The 19,718-nt window shown below is 41.4% G+C and overlaps 1 protein-coding gene and 1 pseudogene across 2 annotated transcripts in view; one reads left to right on the top strand and one right to left on the bottom strand.

The window, feature by feature from the left end:
* Window positions 1-9,292: 9,292 nt before the first annotated feature.
* Window positions 9,293-10,639, bottom strand: LOC148120247 (heterogeneous nuclear ribonucleoprotein A1-like; annotated as a pseudogene).
* Window positions 10,640-13,190: 2,551 nt separating this feature from the next.
* Fndc3a (fibronectin type III domain containing 3A) overlaps window positions 13,191-19,718 on the top strand; it is a 145,404-nt gene continuing 138,876 nt past the window's right edge. Inside the window, exon 1 of one of the 2 annotated variants that reach the window (XM_085698709.2) lies at window positions 13,191-13,324. The gene's annotated coding sequence lies outside the window, so the exon portion shown is untranslated. Of the gene's footprint in view, window positions 13,325-13,699; window positions 13,837-19,718 lie in introns of those variants that run through there. The other variant, XM_085698710.2, reaches the window with a different exon arrangement.

Raw genomic sequence — 19,718 nt, 5'->3', positions numbered from 1 at the left:
GAGGAAAGACCAGCAAGGCACAGAGTCATCCTAAAACTCTGCTCTTTTTGAAAAACTGAACAAGACTGGCAGACCCCTACATAATCTACACACACACACACACACACACAGAGAGAGAGAGAGAGAGAGAGAGAGAGAGAGAGAGAGAGAGAGAGAGAGAGAGAGGCAGCGGGGGGGGGGGGGCATGAGGGGGAGCAAATCAACAAAATTACATAAGAGAACAACAATCCTCTATAAAACCCCAAAGGATCATTAGGGAATCCTTTGAGAGTCTATATGTCAAAAACCTGGAAAACCTAGAAAAAAAAGCTAAGTCTCTAATGAGCCCAAATTACACCCAGAAGGCATAAACAATTAAAATAGCCCCACAGTAGGCACGAGACTGAGAAGAAATCTGCCCCACAAAGGGCCTAGGACTGTAGGGATTCTCTTCTACTTTCCACGCCTCTTTTTTTGGGGGGGGGGGAATGTAGCACTTCTCAAACTGCTGCACTGCATAGAAAGGAAGGGACACTGCCAAACTCATCCTGCAAAGCCAATGTCACCCTCACCCTGACACAAAACCAAATAAAGGTACAAAACAAACAAGGCTACAGACCAAAGTCCCTCCTTGATAAAAAACTTGGAAACTGAATTCTAAAAACACATTAAGAAAATCACAAAAGAAGACCAAATTGGTTTTATCTCAGGGATGCAAATTTGATTCAACCCCCCTCCACAATTGTGAAAAAAATAACAACAGCAAAAATAAGAGGTTGAGAGAATTTTAGTCTACAAAGAGTCACATTGAATAATATTGAGTAGTGACCACCAGAAAATACATGATTGTCACCATGTATTTAAAAATATAGCCACAAAGATGTAAAGCAACCTGTAATTAAATTTCCAAGAAGACAAGCTGATAATCTTAGTGGGAATCTACTTTTAAAACTCAGAACAGAAACATAAAGTAATTAATAAAAAATGAAGTTAAACAACAGCATTAACAAAGTCAATAGATATGAAGAGTTTTGCAGGAACAGGGAAAACGTAATTCTTTCGGGTACATATTTTTATTTGATCACATATTACTATAACAGAGAGTTTAGCAACATCAAAACCCGCTATTATATAAAACATGCTCTTGACCCGGAAGTTTTGAAAAGTTAGAACACAAGGGGGAGAGAAAGTGAAACTTTCCAAGTTAATGGATAGTTTTACAGCATAGACTGTGATGATGGTCTCGCAACTGTGCACCTCTCCATGTTTTCTGACAAGCACACACAAGATCTGTTCAACTTTATGTAGGCGAAGCATTCGCAATAAAGATTTGTTCAACTTTATATATGCGAAGCATTCACAATAAAGTGTATTTTAAAACCTTAAAAGCAAAATAGAAACAACGTATGTACCGTTCTCTACGTGTTCTTCCACTGAAAAAGAATAAAACACATTTTAAGAAGTTTGAAAAGAGCTGGGCGGTGGTGGCACATGCCTTTAATCCCTGCACTTGGGAGGCAGAGGCAGGCAGATCTTTCTGAGTTCAAGGCCAGCCTGATCCATGTGGCAAGTTCCAGGACAGGCTCCAAAAATTAGAAAAGAAAAAAGAAACTTTCAAATAACCCTACGAGGTGGGAAGAAAAATTATTGAAATTAAAACTCTATTGGAACTAAATGGGCATACCTGGCCTTGAGGAAGGTCTTTAGAATGAGGACTGGGTCATCCATAGGTCTTGAATCCTAGTCGAATACCTTTACCATCAAGAGGAATGCCACAGTTGGGTATCTGAAAGACATGCTATAAAAATAAAGGACCAGCTAGACTCTAAACAAATGTAACATTTCCAACCTGTCAGACACAGGATACTAAGCAAATGTTTTTAAGATTTTGAACTTTTTAAAATGTGTGCATGGTATCATTTTTATCACCTAGATGACAAATGGACCAGAAATAAATCTGATTCGTGAAATAAGCAAAAAGCAAAGACTCCCAGAGTAAAATACCATGTGAGACTTCATTAAGAATACGATTGTCCTGCTAGTGGATGTACAAAAGTTTGTTGATATAAATCATGTCTTCAGTTTATTAGCTATGAATTTTATGAGCATGATTAGCATCTTTAGAGAATACGAACTGTAAGAAGATACTTCCTAATATTTTCTATCCATTACAATGGTTAATTTTTTATATGGTTATTGTTTAAGTGGAAAGAAGGAATTACTTGAAAGAGTAAAATGACCTAGAAATCCAATCATGTGTTTCATAGCCTTTTCCTGATCAATAAGACCATTTCAACCCCTGGAAAAGAGACCAGGTTTCTTCACACAAGTTATCAGTTGTCAGTCTGAGCCTGCAACTTTTTATGTACCATATACTAGAAAGATACTACAAAAGTCTTTATAGTTCTAATCTAGGGATAAAAGAACCCCTACAATTTCTAAGTGTTATTATGGAAGAAGAATACTAGATAGGTATTTCAAAGATAATCAACTCAATTCTTGTCATTTCCTTACTTTTGTATTGTGGAGATAAAAACAATTAATTCCATGTGTCTTAAAGCTTATACCCAGAATATTTGCTCTCTTATCATCAGGTCCTTGATGGAAAAAAAAATCATTGGATTTGCTGCTTGCTCATACCAAAGGAGTTGCTTCTTTATTCTAAAATGAGGTATTGGGTTGGAAAGAAACATACTCATTTTAACTCTTCTGGGATGCAGTGATGTGGAAGCCCTGGTTATAACAGATGATCCACATCCATAGTACAGGCAATCCCCAAGTTGCAAATGGGTTATAGTCCAAAAGTTGATTCAAACGTCTGCTGTTTAGAAGTCTCAAAAGCATTTTGCCATGGAAACAAAGTTATAAGAGACAGTTGAATCTCTAAACTCGCTCACAAAAGCTGATCTCGGCCCTAACATGTCTGAAGTTAATTGCTTCAAGTGTAGGTTTGTAGTATAACATAACAGTCCATAGGCGGGCTGATTGGTGGCCTACTTGGTCAGAATCTCTCATTTTAGTGTTTTGCCTTAGCAAAGAAATGCTATTTTTTCCCACTGTATCTCTTCTAGGTATATTGGCTTTTTTTCCCCTTTTTGCTCATTTTGAAATTCCTGTAGCTTTTAATTCTTTTCTTATCACTTGGTGTGCTGATTATCTTTTTTTTTTCTTTTTAAAATCAGTTAGACACAAATAAGATCATCAAGGACAGTGGTTTTCAATCTGTGAATCGTGATTCCGTCGGGATCACATATCAGATATCCTGTATGTCTGATATTTACATTACGATTCATAACAGTAGCAAGATGACAGGAGCAATGAAATAATGTTATGCCTGGGGTCACCACAGCATGAGGAACTGTATTAAAGGAGCACATCATTAAGAAGACGGAGAACCACTGTTCTACAAAGAGGAACATTTAACTGAGAAAATGCCTTCACCAAACTGGCTTGTGGGCAAGTCTGTGGGGCACTTTCTTGATTAACGATTGCTGTGGAAGACCTCGGCCACCGTAGGTGGTGCCATCCTTAGGCAGCTGGACCTGGGCTATATAAGAAAGCCGGCTGAGCAAGCCATAGAGAACAAGCTGTAAGTAGTGTCCCTCGCTCCATTGTCTCTACTTCAGTTTTTGCCTCCAGGTTCTTGTCCTGCTTGAGCTCCTGCCTTGGCCTCCCCCAGTGATGAACTGTGATCGGTAGGCAGAAGTCAAATAAACCTTTTCCTCTCCAAGTTGCTTTTGGTTAACATTTATCACAGCACGCAGAAAAATAACTAGAACATTTGATGCAATCCATACTGTTTTTCTTATGTTTTATTTTAATGTGTTAATCATTAAAATCTTGACAACTACTTGACAAATATCAATGGAGGCCATTAATCTATGTCACCAGGCAGTTTTTTCACTTTTGTTCATTCACTTTCTTGACCCTTCATAAAATTAAATTGTTTAAAAATTCCCTGTGTACCATTAAAATCATTCTGAACTTGGCCTCCACACACTTCTCCTGCATCCCCACACTTCCCATCACAGATTTTTGTCCTGGCTTCTTACACATAAGCATCCCTGATATTTTTCACTTGACTGCCTTGTAACTAGAAACAATTCTACAAGCATCATTCCATTTGAAGCCTGCTCTTCAAGATTCCCTTAAATTTCACACTTTCTGAAGATGTACTAAAGGAATGAGGATGCTGGGGTCTATAACCCTGCCGCTGTTGTAGCCGTGTGTCTGTGTGACTAAGTTCAGCCTCTCACAGCTACCTTTCTCATGTATGGAGGGAAATTTATAGAACTTTGTTCACAGTGTTGTTTTGAAGATCACATTTAAAAAAGTTAAAATTTCAAAGTATGATGCTTGTCTTTGAGCATCGCATAGCAACCAGTTATATTGTTCTTTTGAACTCTATAGCAACTTTCAACTTGGCTATCCATTTGGCTATATCTCTGACTATTTTTTGCTTGAGTACATTTTGAGTTACCAAGTATTTTGAATCAATCTGGTAAAAAAAAAATCTATCAGTCAAAGTCCAAATTAAGGCTTCAGAAATCAGAGCCCATGATAAGTATCTCAGACAGATTCATGTCTGAGGAATTAGTCATATAGATGTTAAAAACAAAACAAAACAGAAAGAACAAGTGGAGATAGGTAGAGGAAGTGGTGAGCATCTGTAGGTCTGCAGGTCCACAGAAGTCAAGGGACTGAATAGAAAATCATAGCTGCCATCTTTTGAAGAAGCTACACTGCTAGTCATCACAAGAGGAAAACCTGTCTTTTGTCCATCCTTCCAAACGCTCTTTAGTTATACTAGACTTCCCATTGGCACAGGCATTCCAAAGGAGAGGGTAAAATGGTGGGCGGGTTTTGGGACTGGGTAGATGGCCAAGTGGGTAAAGAGTTTGCTTTGTGTTGTGAGGGTGCCTTGCTATGTCAGAAACAGACATGTACGCTCATGTCCTTCCACAATGTCAGAATGTATTCAATACATTTACGCTTATTTATTGAATAAATGTATTTGATAAATTCAAAGGGTACAGGAGTTTCAGTGACAGCAGTGTGCCAGGTAATGCCCATCTCCTTGGATCTGGCGGAGAGAGTTTCAGGTCTTTTATTCAATCTTAATTACTAGTATTAACTCTTCAATCACACATCACACAGTAAATCTATCTACCTACCTATCATCATCTATCTATCTATCTATCTATCTATCTATCTATCTATCTATCTATCTATCTATCTATGCATCCATCTATTTATTCATCTATCTATCTATCTATCTAGTTTACAGAATAAATATATGTTAAAAAAGCAGAATCTGAGAGGTTACAGAAGTGGGCTGAGAAAGTCAGGGTTGACAGGGAAAGTGCAGCTGAGTCCACTTTCCAAGTGACAGGACAGAGCCACCAGGTCAGGACAGGAATGGCAGTCAGGTCTAGAAGAGTTTTCAGGTGGGACAGGCAGACAGCAGTCCAGTAGGAAAGGTCAATAGTGGGTGAGCAAGCTGAGGTTAAGCCCCAGGGATTGTGGAGAATTTCCTGTCTGTTGGTCCTTAAGGCATATAACAATTATTATATGACAGGTCAGGATGAGGCTGCTACACCACAGTGCTAAGTCCAGCACCTTAGAGGTCCAGGTCAAGGAGTTACACCTTTTCCTCAGTCTGGAACATCTGATAAGTTCCTGGGCGTGGCTTTTCTTGATATGATTTTAATACGCCCATGTGCCTGTAAGCCTCAATTCATCCCAATAAATGAAGGGCCATATCATTTTTATGCTCAGGAATAAGTCATTCATCAGTCAGTGCTACCTGGGTGGTACTGGCCAGATAGTGTTGTTTACTGGTCCACCCTAGAGCACAGTCATCCTCCACCCTCACAACTGAATCAAAAGCTGCTTGCAAAACAGGCTCTCAAGGCAAAGCACATTCTGAAAAAAACAACACTATTTTACATAACAATGGATAATGTAGAGTGGGGGCATTTCTTGATCTCAACACTGCACAGATATGAGGACCTTCAGAAAGGTAGGTATGCCTGTAACTCCAGAGCTAGAGAGTAGAACCAGGTAGATACTGAGAACCCACTGGCCAGCTAGGCTAACCAAAAGAGTAAGTTCCAGGTTCAGTGAGAGGACCTGTCTCAAAAAAGAAAAAAGAGGCTGAGAAATGATTAAGACATGACTGCACGCACATGCTCACATACATATACATGAAACATATGACAAAAATGGTGGGTTTGGAGGTAAGAGCAAGTTGTAAACAAATGCTCAGGATGAAAAGAAAACACGCCAAGGTCAAAGCCCTTTATCTTTGTACAGAATCTTTATTATAAAAAATTCTATAAATATTTCTTGATTGTTGAATGATTCTTTCCTTTGCAATAGACCCCTTCTGAATCAAACTTAGATTGTCAATTTGAATAGGCCTCTTGCTAGAGGGGAGTTTGTTTGAGCAACTAGTCTCATATCTGTGTTCAATAGATACTGTTATTATGAAAATTAATATAACAAGTCTTTTCATTGTGACCATGTCTCTCACCTGAAGTACCTAGTTGTTTTTCTAGCTAGAGTTACAACTTAAGTTTAGACATTTTAGCCTTAGGACTTAAGCATGTTTGAGCATGTCAATAGAGATAATAGAGTAGTATTTATTTACCTTAAGAGAGATATGAAAAGTTTGCTTTGAGGTTGTTTGCCTCCCAGTAGTGGTAAAGGCTTAATGGGTAATGTTGTCTATCTTGTGAAATTACTCCTGAGACCTACAGCTTCAATCAAATCATCATATCGCATTAGTCTGTCCTCTGTTACTAACAGTTTAATAGCAAGATGAATTCAGTTCTATAGGAAAAAGGCTGATTTTGGTCCATTGTTCTGGAGAGGCAAACTAAAAGGCTGCATCTAGCGACAGCCTTCTCACAGACCCCTGAGGGGTACAGGGCAAAGAGATGGGCGTGTGCGTGAACATGTGTCGCTTTGGAGCTCATAAAGCCACAGGAATTCATTCACTGGGGATCCATCCTGATGAGCTCACCTCAGCCTAATCCCTTCTCACTGCCTCATCTCCAAATACACGGGCAGATTAAGTTTCCAAATTTTAATTCCCATGGTGGGAATTAACCTCCAGCATAAGTTTTGAGAAGGTAACCCAAATTCATCCCACTACAATGTAATTAAGTGCTTTGTTACTACTTGAGCCAGTATGGTGGTACACACTTTTAATCCTAGCACTCAGGCCTCAGAGGCCAGAGGAACTGTGAGTTCCAGGCTAACCAGGTCTACGTGGCAAAACTTTGTCTCAAAAAACAAAACAGAAAAAAAAACTTAAATAAATCAACACTTTCCTAGTTTTTCTACATTCTATACCAGGTTATCTAAATTTAAGAGACGTCCATTTCATTTTACAGTATAGTTTAAAATACTCTAATAAAGACAAATGACTGTGTAAAGATATGCCTGCTACCATGAAGAGCTGATTTATCTGGTTGTTTTAAATATTTAGTTCAGAAGGTTGAGAAGAAATTTCTTAAGTTTGGCAAATTACAAGTGAATCTAGAATATATGGATTTTTGTTTTTAAACCCATGTACATTTTGCTCTTTTCAGATGAAAATCTCATTGTTATCTTGGGAAAGAAACATTGCTCTGGTTTGAGGTTTGCTTTTTTTCCCCTTTTTTTTGGGGGGGGGTTGAGGATTGTTAAGCCAAGTCATTTGAAGATAGTTTAAAACTCTCAAGTCGTCTTCTGTCTCATTTTCCTCACAGATGACTATCTTCCTCTTCTGTCTCTAAAATGGATTCATATGTCATCTGGTTGTGCTGGATAATGACGATGGTGCGCTCAAACCCAGGACAGATACCAGACTCTCCTGAATCTGTACACGGCATCAAAGAGCTGTTGACAGATCCAAGAACAGATATAGAAACCATTTTTTTCAACCAAAAGAATAAATCCTTATTGTCTGTCCTATAATTGTATAGCCCTTTCATATGGGAGAACTTACTTTCCTGGTAAGGTAACTGTGTGAGCCTTTTCTCTTGTGAGAAGTGAGATCTGTTCCCTGTAGTGTGCCTTGAAACATATCATTTACACGGACAAATTTAGGCTATTAGGATGACCATTTATGATTTTAAAATCTTTTAGTCCTTTTTAGCGTATCTCTAAAGAAGAAATCATATAAAATTTTGAACCATTCATAAAAGCAATTTTTTTTGAAACAGGGTTTCTCTTTGTAACGATCCTAGCTGCCCTGGAACTAGCTGTTAAGAGCAACTTTTAAACCATTTCATTAATTCAAGTTAATAATATGTCACAAAGGGAGAAAAATCCTTGTGAAAGTTACCTGTTGTTTATTTTCCTCTAAGATTCTTAAAGTGTGGTCTGTGGATTACCCTAATCTAAACCTGTTGGTGTGCCTATAAAATGTAGAATCATAGGGAGGGGAGAACGGAATGGAAATGCTGTATCATATTATATGTACATATCATATATAAAGATTTACTTTAATTATTGTGGTGTGTGTGTGTGTGTGTGTGTGTGTGTGTGTGTGTGTGCGCATTTGAGGCCAGAGACCTCAGATGTCCCTGGAGCTGGAGTTACAGGCAGTTGTGAGTAGCCTGATGTGAGTGCTGGGAATTTATCCCAGGTACTCAGGATGAGCGAGCATAACCATTGGGCCACTTCAACAGACCAAATTACTTGACCTTCAATATGCATCCCAGAGGATTTTTATTTTTGGCAACATTTAAAAACTACCTCTCTAGGACAGCTACTATTCAGTTTAGGATTGAGCACATGCGTGAGCGTGTGTGTTCTATTTTTGTTTCTCTGATAGTGAAAACCAAACCCAGCACCTCTCATATGCTAGGCTCTAGCCCTGAGGATCCCTTAGGAAACTCTTTGGTAGACTTTCTTGCTTTGAAACAAAGTTAAGGTTTCCAAGGTTATTTTGGAGAAAACAGAGACAGAAAACAAAATGGCTTTGAGTAGCAGTAATGAGGATTTAGGGATTTCTCCGTGTTCTGATCAGACTATTACATTTAGCATCCAGCGGCACGTCTATACTAAAACCCTTTGCTGGAAGGTTTTACACTGCTCGACATAACAGAAAGTAAAATAACCTGTTATGCAACTAGTGACAAAAACAGTCCTGAGGTGCTTTGCCCACACACAGGACTATTGTCTCAAACACGACTTCTTTGTGGCGGTTGGGCCCTGTCACCACTGTGCTTGTCTGAATTCACAAATCTGTTGCAACCTGTCGCTTCCCTGTCACTTCTCTGGCTGTCCCCTCCTGCTAATCTTTGTTTCCTGGCAGTAACTAGAACCTCTTGCCAGTGCCATAGCCATGGCTGCTGCTGGAACTACCAAAGCCACCTTGCTCTTGCGGTTTAGTAGAGCATTGGCCTCCACTACCACGAAAACCAGAGCTTCTGCCTCCAAAGTGCCCTCCCTTCATTGGTCCCAAGATTGAAGACATTGGTTGTTGTAGCTGCCAAAGTCACTGTAGCTTCCACCACCTCCAATATTGTTTCCATCATTATGAAATTCATTATGTCTATGGCTGCCATATTCGCCACCATCATGGTTGCCACCAAAGCCGCCATAAAGTTTCCTCCAGAACCAAAATTGTCATTGCCACCAAAATCACCTCCACAGCCGTCACCAAAGTTTCTGGAACCACTTGGACCTCTTTGACTGGGTGAAGCACTAACAACCATCACTTGTTTCCACAGGCCTCTTCTTACTTCACACTTGTGGCAATTCACAGTATAGGATTTCTGAATGACAACCTTACCCGTGGAGTCATGGTTGTCAAAAGGCAATGTCTTAGTTAGAATTACTATTGCTGTGATAAACCACCATACCAAAAACAACTTGGAGAAGAATGGGTTTATTTCCTTATCATTGCTTATCCCTGAAGGAAGTCAGGACAAGAACTCAAACAGGGCAGGAACCTGGAGGTGAGAGCCACTATAGAGGCCATAGAAGATGGCTGCTCCCTGGCTTGATCACTGTGCTTGTTCAGTCTGCTTGATATAGAACTCAGGACCACCAGCAGTGCAGGGGTGGCCCCCACACACAATGGACTAGGCCATACCATATTAATAACTAATTAACAAAATGCCCCATATCCAGTTCTTATGGAGACCTTTTCTCAGTCGAGGTTCCCTCCTTTCGGATAACTCTAGCTTGTGTCAAGCTGACATAAAATTAGCTAGCAAAGCCCCCATATTTTCACTTCCTCTGTCCATCGGGATTTCAATAACTTCAATTTTCCCATACTGTTCAAAATAATCTTCATTGTCTTCTTTAATGCCACTAAAGATGATTATCTGAGAATCTTCTCCTGACAGCTCTCTTTGGCTCCATAGGTTTTCCATCCACCTTGTATGGGCTTGCATTCATAGCTGCATTGACTTTCTCCACTGTGGCAAACCTGACAAAGTCAAAACCCCTGCCTGGGGCACTTGGTGCTTGGATGTCTCATAACCACACAGTCGCTGAGTCTTCTCCATTGCTCAAAATGACTCCTCAGTCTCTCATGGGTTGTTTCTAAATCCAGTTCTCCCATGAAGAGCTTCCTCAGCTTCCCAAATGCTTCAGCCTCCTTAGGAGACTTTGCCTCGGACCTGGAGGCAGGAAAATGAATGCCTGCCCTGGTGTTTCATTAGTGGCAGCAACATCCAGAAAACCCAAGGCAAAAGAGTGGTAGACGGATGTGTGAAAATGGTCAGTGAAAACATCCCCATGAAGGAAACACCGGTATCAGGGTAAGACACTGTGTGTGTGTGTGTGTGTGTGTGTGTGTGTGTGTGTGTGTGTATACATGTGTGTGTGTATGTGCTCTGAGCATATGCGCATGAGTACAAGTGTCATCGGAGGCCAGAAGAGGGTGTCGGAACTGGAGGTGGAGTATTCATATGTGGTTGTGAGCCATCCAATGTGGGTGTTCGGAACTGAATTTGTGCACGCCCCCCCCCCCCCCCCCCCCCCCCGCAAGAGTAGTACTTGCTCTTAAACACCGAGCCTACACATATGGAATAGGCAGGGGGAAAGATAGGACTATGAAAAGGGACTGGAGACACTGTGCCCAGAAAAACAGGATGAAAATTAAGAAAATGGGTGCCAAATACAGAAGAAAAGTTCAAGGAAGAGTGGTGTTCAAAGTCCTGACTCTTGCCTGGAGCTCAAGAAGTCTGAGGGTTGAAAATGGCATTTATTTTTCTGATAAGGAAAATAAAGGCCTGTTCAAAGCCAACATAGCTTCTTGGGCCTCTCTGGCTAGGGTGATCTATGTATATGTTTCTTTCTCGCCGCAGAAGATAAATCCCCCACTTTTTAGGATCTCACAGCATCATGTATCATAGCTAAGGGTCTGGTTTTACACCAATGACTTCTTGAATTACATGGCCTGATCTCCTTCAATGGAGCTATTATTTCCTGCTCTGCCTATGGCATGTAGATGGGCTTCAAACATACTTTTTTAAAAAATGCAGGTTTATTTTAAAATCGATTTCTTTGTCTACTTCCAGAAATCAAGGAGCCAGAATCTTGAGGGGGCAGATTGTAGGATTCTGCATTTTAACAGAGTTCTCAAGTACAAAGCTTTGGAAAATACTAGCTTAGAGTTAAATTTGGAGACCACTAGTTTAGCCTCACACCGAGCACCAGTTGGGCAGCAGGATGGAGGAGCCATACAACTCCTCCACATTCTGATACAAACTCTCATGTTGTCAAACAATGCGCAGCTATACTTCCGTCATTCCAAGATCAGCTTTCCAGCAATTTTGTCTGGAAGAGAGCCAAAGCTGGAAGTTAAGAAAATGAGATATCTCTCTCAGGGAAAGGACTTATGGTCCTTTATTGAAGAGTAAAAAATAATAAAAAAAAAATCTCCTCTCACGATACCGTTTGCTAGAGTCACTGCTGCTCTACTTGCTGAGGGAAAGGAAAAGAACCTCTCATTAGCTAGCTGGCTGTGGATATAAACATAGAATCAATTATTGCCTGCAGCCATAGCGAGAAGTAGGAGAAAAAGAAGAAAAGGAACTTAAAAGACACCACCACCATCACCACCACCACCACCACAGGAAAATAGAAAGGGTTAAAAACGATACAAAGGGAGATGAACCCATGCCGAGTGAGGGGTCTTCAACAAAAGTAAGGAGAACACTGCAAAAAACAGCTCCCAAAGTGGGGACTCTATACACTCTGCAATCCCTTGGGACCTTGGTGCACGGTCTGAGTATTGCATCTGACAGTCAGTGATCCACTAAGAATTTCGTTATCCACTGTTTTCTTTAAGAACGTAAGAAATACGTACACCTTCAAGAGATTTCTGTCAAATGGTTAAAAAAAAAAAGATTGCCATCTTAAAACGCAGCACGATTAAGAAACCGAAATACAAGTCAGACGTGGAGCCTGGTTTCATCAGTCACCAGTTTTGGAAGAACTGGGTAGGACTCAGTTTCCCAAAGACGACCCTCTCCAGAAGGCTTCCGGTGAAACTGCAAAAGTAAGCAGTCGGGCCAGCCCTCAGGCATTACTGCAGCGCCCCCTCCCCCCCTTGCTTGAGGCTTAAAGAAATTGTGGCTGCCTTCGCTTCGGTCTCCGCTGAGGTAGACATCAAGGTAACGGGTTTCCACTAGATTTGGCTGGTCCGAGACCAAGAAATTAACCACTGCGTTTCGGGACGAAGTTAATCTCTTTTGTGGGTGCTCTAAAATGCCGGGGCTCTAAACGTTTAGGAGTGGAGACTTCTGAACCTATAGCACCTGCCAGCATTCTAAGTTCTGGGGTTTTCGGAGAGGGGCTGACAGGGTTCATCTTCGGCGGGTGGAGGGTGGGGGCACTTTCTAAAATGCATTTGGAATGCCGCGAGTGGCCTCAGATACGTCAATCATCGGCACAGTTCCCGGGGCGCTGCCCGGTTTAGGGAGAGAGGCATCGCCGCACCAGCAGCCGCCCGCGGAGCCTGGACGCGGGGCGACGGGCACGCGCGGGGGCTCCGGGTCCAGGCGGCCGGGGGCGCCGTCGGCGGGGCTCGCGCAGCCGCACTGGGCGCGCCGACTCCGGGCTCCTCCTCCCGACTCCGTAGTAATCATGGCGGCGGCGGGGTTCGCGGTCCCTCGGGTGAAACAGAAAGCGGGAGCTACGCGGAGAGGGAGCGAAGAGCGGGGCTGAGGCGGCGCCCGTCACTGCCGGGGAAACCAAGCCCCTCACCGTGAGCGCAGCGGCGGCCCTCGGGAGCCGGGCCCACCATCAAGGTAGTGAGAGGACGATCCGGAGCCCCGCACCAGACACGCCAGGGGATCCGCCTTCCTCCGCCTCGGAGCGGCGGGACTCGGAGGTGAGAGCCGGCGGGGGACGCGGGAGCCCGCGTCGGGGAAACCGTTAGGCTGGGGCTGCGGGGCCGCGGCGTCCGAGGGTCGAGCCCGTCGAGGGGGCGGGCGGCGCTCCCCCCTTCCGCCCCGCGTGGGAAGGAACCGGGTGGGGGGGAGCGCTGTCGGGGAGGCGGCGGGGTCCGGGACGCCGCGGCGACGTGCGCGGCACCTGCCGCCGGGGACTCGGCGACCGCGGAGCTCAGCCCGCTCACCTGGGGGTTAAATCCTCGAAAACACGCCCTTCGGGTCTGCGCCCCGGCGGCTGCTGGCTGCGCCTGGCGGCTTGGGTGCCCAGGTAAGTTAACCACCTGTTCGCTCGGGAGGAGGACGGGAGCCTGCGGTCCTTCCCCGCGCTCCAGCCTGCGTGAGGGAACTTTTGACACGACTCAGCCAAGGGCGTCGTGCGCTAGGTGCGGGAAAACCGAACAGATCATTTCGACCTCGGGTCGCGAACGCTGCTGCTTTAAGAGTGTGATAGGTAATTGTAATTTTTATTAAACTACCGCCTTTGTAGGAAAAAAAAAAACCTTGAGATATTTGGTGTGTGTGTGTGTGTGTGTGTGTGTGTGTGTGTGTGTGTGTGTGTGAATTGCTCGGGGTAGTAGGGATGGTGAGATTTTTTTTTTCCTCTTTTCCTTCTTGTGAGACTGTAAGTTACCTTACACCTCCTTGTCTGTCCATCTATTCCTGAGAATAGCAGGCTGACAGGATTTTCCTCTTTTTATAGTTTAATATTTTTGCGTTCACGGTAGCCTTAAAAAAAAAGAAACAAAACTGAGGCACATATTGCTTTTGCTGCTTCGTCTTGTGGTCTGTTTTAATTCTTGAAACCCAAGTTTGTGCGTGTTTTTCTGTCATAAGAATCAAATCACATTGCTTCACTGCCTTTTGGCTAAGATCAGTTGTAAGAATAAAATGACACTTGAAGCTTTTCTCTAATATTTTAATCGCTATGCTTTTCCCAGCATTGGTGCTAAACATATGCCACTCAAGACTGAGCCATATGTCAGACAGAAACAAATTGAGATTCCTGGCTCAGATCCCGTGTTTAGATAAATATTTAGGTTTTTTTTTGTGTATTTGAGAAGTATGTAATTCTTGCCATCTTGTAAATTTTGCTTAAGTCACCTAAAGATGTTCCAGAAGGATGAATCCCCTACCTTCTTAGCCTTTTCTTATTTGAATTGATTTTCTGAACTAATAAGATAAATTACCCGTGGAGACAGGTGGTGGGCCTAATAGAAAGCGATGATAAGGATTTTTAAAAACATGGTTTTTCTAAACTACAGATATGAGAGTTTGTTTTTAGCCTTTCAGCCCACGTGTAATTCCTGCTACCACTAATAACACCCTTTAGAGGGACGGACGATGATGAGGTGACGGGGAGAAAATCTTGCTTATAGTGAAACATTTTAGCATTCTCACATGACATTTCTCTGTGTTTTCTTCCTGGTCCGCATACATCATCTCCCGGTTTTCTCTGTAGGTTAAGTGGAAAATTTTTATCTCATGCTGGTTATCTTTAGCCACCTGTATGCGTCTGCCTTAACTCCTTCCTTTCCCCGGTTGTCTGAATCCCCTCATCACTGAGTGATGGGGGGAAAAATAAACTCTTGCTTAACACAGGGTTAGGTAATGATTGTAAGGGGGATTTTCTTCTCCCAAATTAATGCTGTGCACTCAAGAAAACAGATTTTTGGTGTCACGTGTCATTACTTCCTCTCTCTGAGTAATTGAGAGCTGATTCATTTCTGCATACATTTCATGATGCCTTTTTGCATACTCTGTTTCTATAAACTTCAGCTTATTTTATTACAGGTTAAAAAATTGTCTGCCTTCCATGTCTAGTGAGATGAAAGCTGAGAAGTTCTATAAAACACAGGAGATAAAAAACATAATGAATATTGCCTTAAGCCTGACTTATGTAAAAGGTGTTTATGATTTGTTCATCTTTAGTTTAGACTCCTAGGTAATATTTCTGCTTGTAAATATTTGTGCTTTTGGTGTTTATATATTTAAGACTTGTTAATCTTGCATTTTGCCTATAGGGTTAATGTAAACAAAGTAGTTTTTGTTTTAAGCAAAACATTCTTGGTGCACTTTTTCATGAAAATGAATTTGATTATGTCTTGGAGCATGATATAAGGATGTGCATATGATTTCCGCTTTATTAGCTTGGTGCTGATAAGTGATTTTTTTTTATTAAATGTAATCTCTAAAACAAGAATTACTACTTCAAATAAGTTCTAAATTTTTTTTAAAAGTCAGATTTAGAATTTAGTCAGATTAGACTGTACACGTCTAGTCCATTGAGTCCTGTCGTAGTTTAGTTGATCACTTTGGTGCAACCAATATGTATCAATGTCAAGAGCTCATTATCACAAAGAAATTGATGACCAATAGTGTCGGGGCACATTTTGTTTTTACATGTATTGTGAATGCTTATCCTTTTTATTACTTTACTTTTTAAAAGAGGATTATTCAGTGAGTTCTTTTTATTTCATGATCTTTCAGCTTTTCCCCTACTGGTTGGGTTTTATTTGTCTTTAATGTATACGAAGTTTGCTGTGCAGCCTCTGGGCTTCCATTAAGTTCTCTGTGGGTTTTCCTTTCTGATGTTCCCAATCTTCTGTCACCCATTTCCATTTCCAGGCCTTAGGCTATTTTTCTGCACCAGTTAGCTACTACCAGATAGTGTCGTTGGAGGAGATAGCATGTGCTCAGAGGATGATGATCAAAGTAAGGGGTGAAAAAGTGGTAGAATGTGTTCCTTTAAGTCATTTACAAATTATGGAGAATTGCACACTAACAAAGGAGACCACTAGCAAAAACTATAGCACAAGATTGTTAAAGTGTGTGGTGCCCACTGTGGCTGAGAGCTCTGTGAGGGAGAGCTAGAACCGTCTTGGCATCTGGGGGAAGTCCAACATGAAATTTAGGAAGGGTTTAAGTATCAAAGACAGACTCCAAAAGAGAGTGACAGAGTTAGAGCTAGCTGGAAGGATCATTTGGGATCATCCAAGGACAAGCATTAGGGAAAAAAGAATCAGGTAAGGACTGGAGCTAGGCCCCACCAGGTATAAAGAGTAGTGTAGTAAGCCCTGAGAAGAAAGTCCTGCTCATCAGTAGGAACTCATTTCTGAAACTAATAACACAATTATTTTGTTTTTATTGTTTTTAGTTAGCATACAAAATAATGGATTTTGATAAGACATTTTCATTCTTATGTATCATTGTACTGGGCTTATTTTCTTCCCTACTAGCGTCTTTGGACCCTCTTTCTTGCTCTTGTGGGTGCCTTTTCTGCTTTCATTGTGTGTGTGTGTATGTATGTGTATGTGTGTGTGTATTTATATATGAAAGAAAAATGTGTCTTCCCATTACCCTCTCTTGTTTCCACCTCCTTCTCCCTTAATTTCCTCCCTAGTTGCACTTCCTCTTTTATGCCATACACACAGACAGACAAAAATATATAAAACTTCTGTATATGAGAGAAGATGGTATTTGTCTTTCTTACTCTGTTTTGTTTCACTTAATAGTTTGGTCTCTAGCTTCAGATGTTTTAATAGGTAGGTTTTTTTATGTTTATATAACTTAGATAAGAGTAGACAGGTATTTTTATAGTGCTTGATAATATTGTCTTGCAAGCTATTTATAGTGTCTGTTGAATATTATTGTTCATTTACTTGTTTGAAAGAATTGTTTTAAAATGTAAAACCATGTCTGCAGGCTGGAGTTAGCCATCTGGCTTAGTTCTCTGAGTCCTGGCTAGCTGACTGTCCTTATAGCTCATACTGTAAAGTATTTCTCTAATGGTTGTTTGCAATGGTGTACATATCTTTTCTCGTGGTATATGAAAATATGCTAAGAGAACAACTACTGTAAACATTACTTTGTGCCTGAAGTTCCAGCAAGAGCTCAGTGTAGGTCTCAGAACTAGGAAGTGAAAGGTCTTCGAGCAGGGTCTTATGGCAGGCAATGAAGCACAGTGAAGCATGTCAACTCTCTGCTGGGTTTACTTTAAAAACTGCAGCTAGTATGTAGAAACCTTGGGTAGGGTGCTGGTGGTCTGTAAGTGATGGCCGGGGAGCAATAACCTGTTTTTTAAAGGTGGCCCAAGGTGTAGTTTAAGCGTTTAGAAATCTGCAGTAACTCCAAGAAGAGTCACTATTATGGAATAATTGGTAATTAGGTGGATAACATAGATTCCTCTGGGAAAATGTCACACCCTGTAGATTAAAGGAGGGAAGAAAGACCCAGAAATCTCTAAAAAATATTTTTATTAAAATAATTTTAAAACCACGTATGGTAGTGCATACCTTTAATCCCAGCACTCAGGAGGCAGAGGCAGGCGGATCTCTTTGAGTTCGAGGCCAGCTTGGTCTACAGAGAGAGTTCCAGGACAGCCAAGGCTACACAGATAATCCCTCTCTCAAAAATGTAGATGGAGACTGCTCGTTCGTTTCCTGACTGCCCAGACCCAAATAATCACACAGAAACTATATTAATTACATTACTGTTTGGCCTATTAGCTCAGGTTTCATATTAACTAACTCTTACATCTTAAATTAACCCATTTCTATTATTCTGTATTTCACCACGAGGCTGTGACTTACCCAGCAAGGTTCTGGGGTCTATCTCCTTCAACAGCTACATGGCGTCTCTCTGACTCTGCTTTCTATATCTCTGTTCAGTTTTCCCACCTGGCTTTATTCTGCCCTGTCATAGGCCAAATAGCTTCTTTATTAACCAATGGTAATAAAACATATTCACAGCATACAGAATCCCACATCACACAAAAAATTAAGGTGATTATGATAATTTCAAAGGATAAATGCAGGTTGTTTTGAAACTTTATATTAAATAAACTGAAGGAAAAAAAACATATCATTTCATTGGATGCTGAAAAAGCATTTGACAAAATTCAACACCCCTTTATAATAAAGGTGTTGGAGAGATTGGGGATACGAGGATCATATTTAAATATAATAAATGCCTTAAATTTAAAGGCAGCATACGCCTCCTGAAGTAGGTTTTGGCCTTTCTGAATTACTACTTTGTACAATTTTGACAATATTTTGCTTTAAGAAGAAACTAATAGCTAGGCTTGGTAGCACATGCCTTTGTTCTTAGCATTCCGGAGGCAGAGGCAGAGGCAGGAGGACTTCTGAGTTCAAAGCCATCCTGGTCTGCATTGTGAGTTCCAGGGCAGGCCAGTCAGGGCTTCACAATTGAGACCCTGTCTTGAGAAAGAAGCGAGTAGGGAGTGTTTAATAATTGGTCACTGCTTTACCTTCCCCTCCCCGCCGACCTCCTTACCTAAGGAGGAGATAAGGCCCTTGCTGGTACAGTTGGTGCAGGCCTCTATTCCATGCTCACTGCTCACCAGTGGTAGTGATTTCACGGCTTTCTTCTCCAGTCTTGGTTTTCTTATCCTTAGAATTGAGAATCTGCGCCATGTTCTCATCACATGTTTCTTAAACCTGAAAACGTTAAGGTACCGCCACGTATGCGCTTGCGTCAGTGCTCCTGCGCACTGGAAGCTGCTGCACAGTGTGTCTTTTCTAAATGACCAGAGCTTTTGAGTTCCAGTGTTAGTCTGCAGATTTCTAAAAACAGCATTTACAGGAAGCATTCGGTATACTAGAAAGTCATAACTATTTTCTTTGCAAATAAAATACATATAAAAAATTTTCCACTCATTAATCTTTCAGGTCAGTCCCTGCTCCCCTCTGTCTTATCCCTCTTTGCAAGGGAATGCTGACCTTCTGTTCCTAGAGCCTCAGCTATTCTCTCCGTAGTGGGATGAAATGTAGACAATGCGCGAACTAGTTGCTTTTTAAGTGGAGGACAACTTCTTTACTGAGAAATATCTGGTGAAGTCTCATTGGATTTTAGGTGCTGTGCTCGGTTATTTTTAAAATCCTGTATAAATCCACCAGATAGATACACCATTGTTCTCAGATTTTACAAATGAAATTCTACTTGGGAATGACACTTTCTTTCTCCCTCACTTCTTGAGATGCCCTAGGAGCTAGTTGGTAGAAATCCACAGTAGAGTGTATATTTTATCATTAGCCTAGATAAGAAAGTTATGTGCATTTGACAGATTATTGTATGAATCAGACTATAGCAATGTTGACAAGTATTGTTTTGTTTTCTGCCTTCATTCCTCAGAACCCACATCTTAATATATATTTGTGCATAAAGATATGCCTGCCTCTGCTTCCCAAGTGCTGGGATTAAAGGCCTGCATTACCACTGCCCAGCAAAGATTTATATTTTTAAAGCAACTTTCTCCTTTCCCAGAAAAGGATTTGTTTAATTGATTTATGTGTGTGTTGTTGTCTTCAGTAAACC

This window comes from Myodes glareolus, chromosome 12, assembly GCF_982192425.1.
Source record: "Myodes glareolus chromosome 12, mMyoGla1.1, whole genome shotgun sequence".
NCBI classification, from domain to species: Eukaryota; Metazoa; Chordata; class Mammalia; order Rodentia; family Cricetidae; genus Myodes; species Myodes glareolus.
Note: the sequence above shows the minus strand (reverse complement) of the source record. Positions and strands in the feature narration are given on the sequence as shown.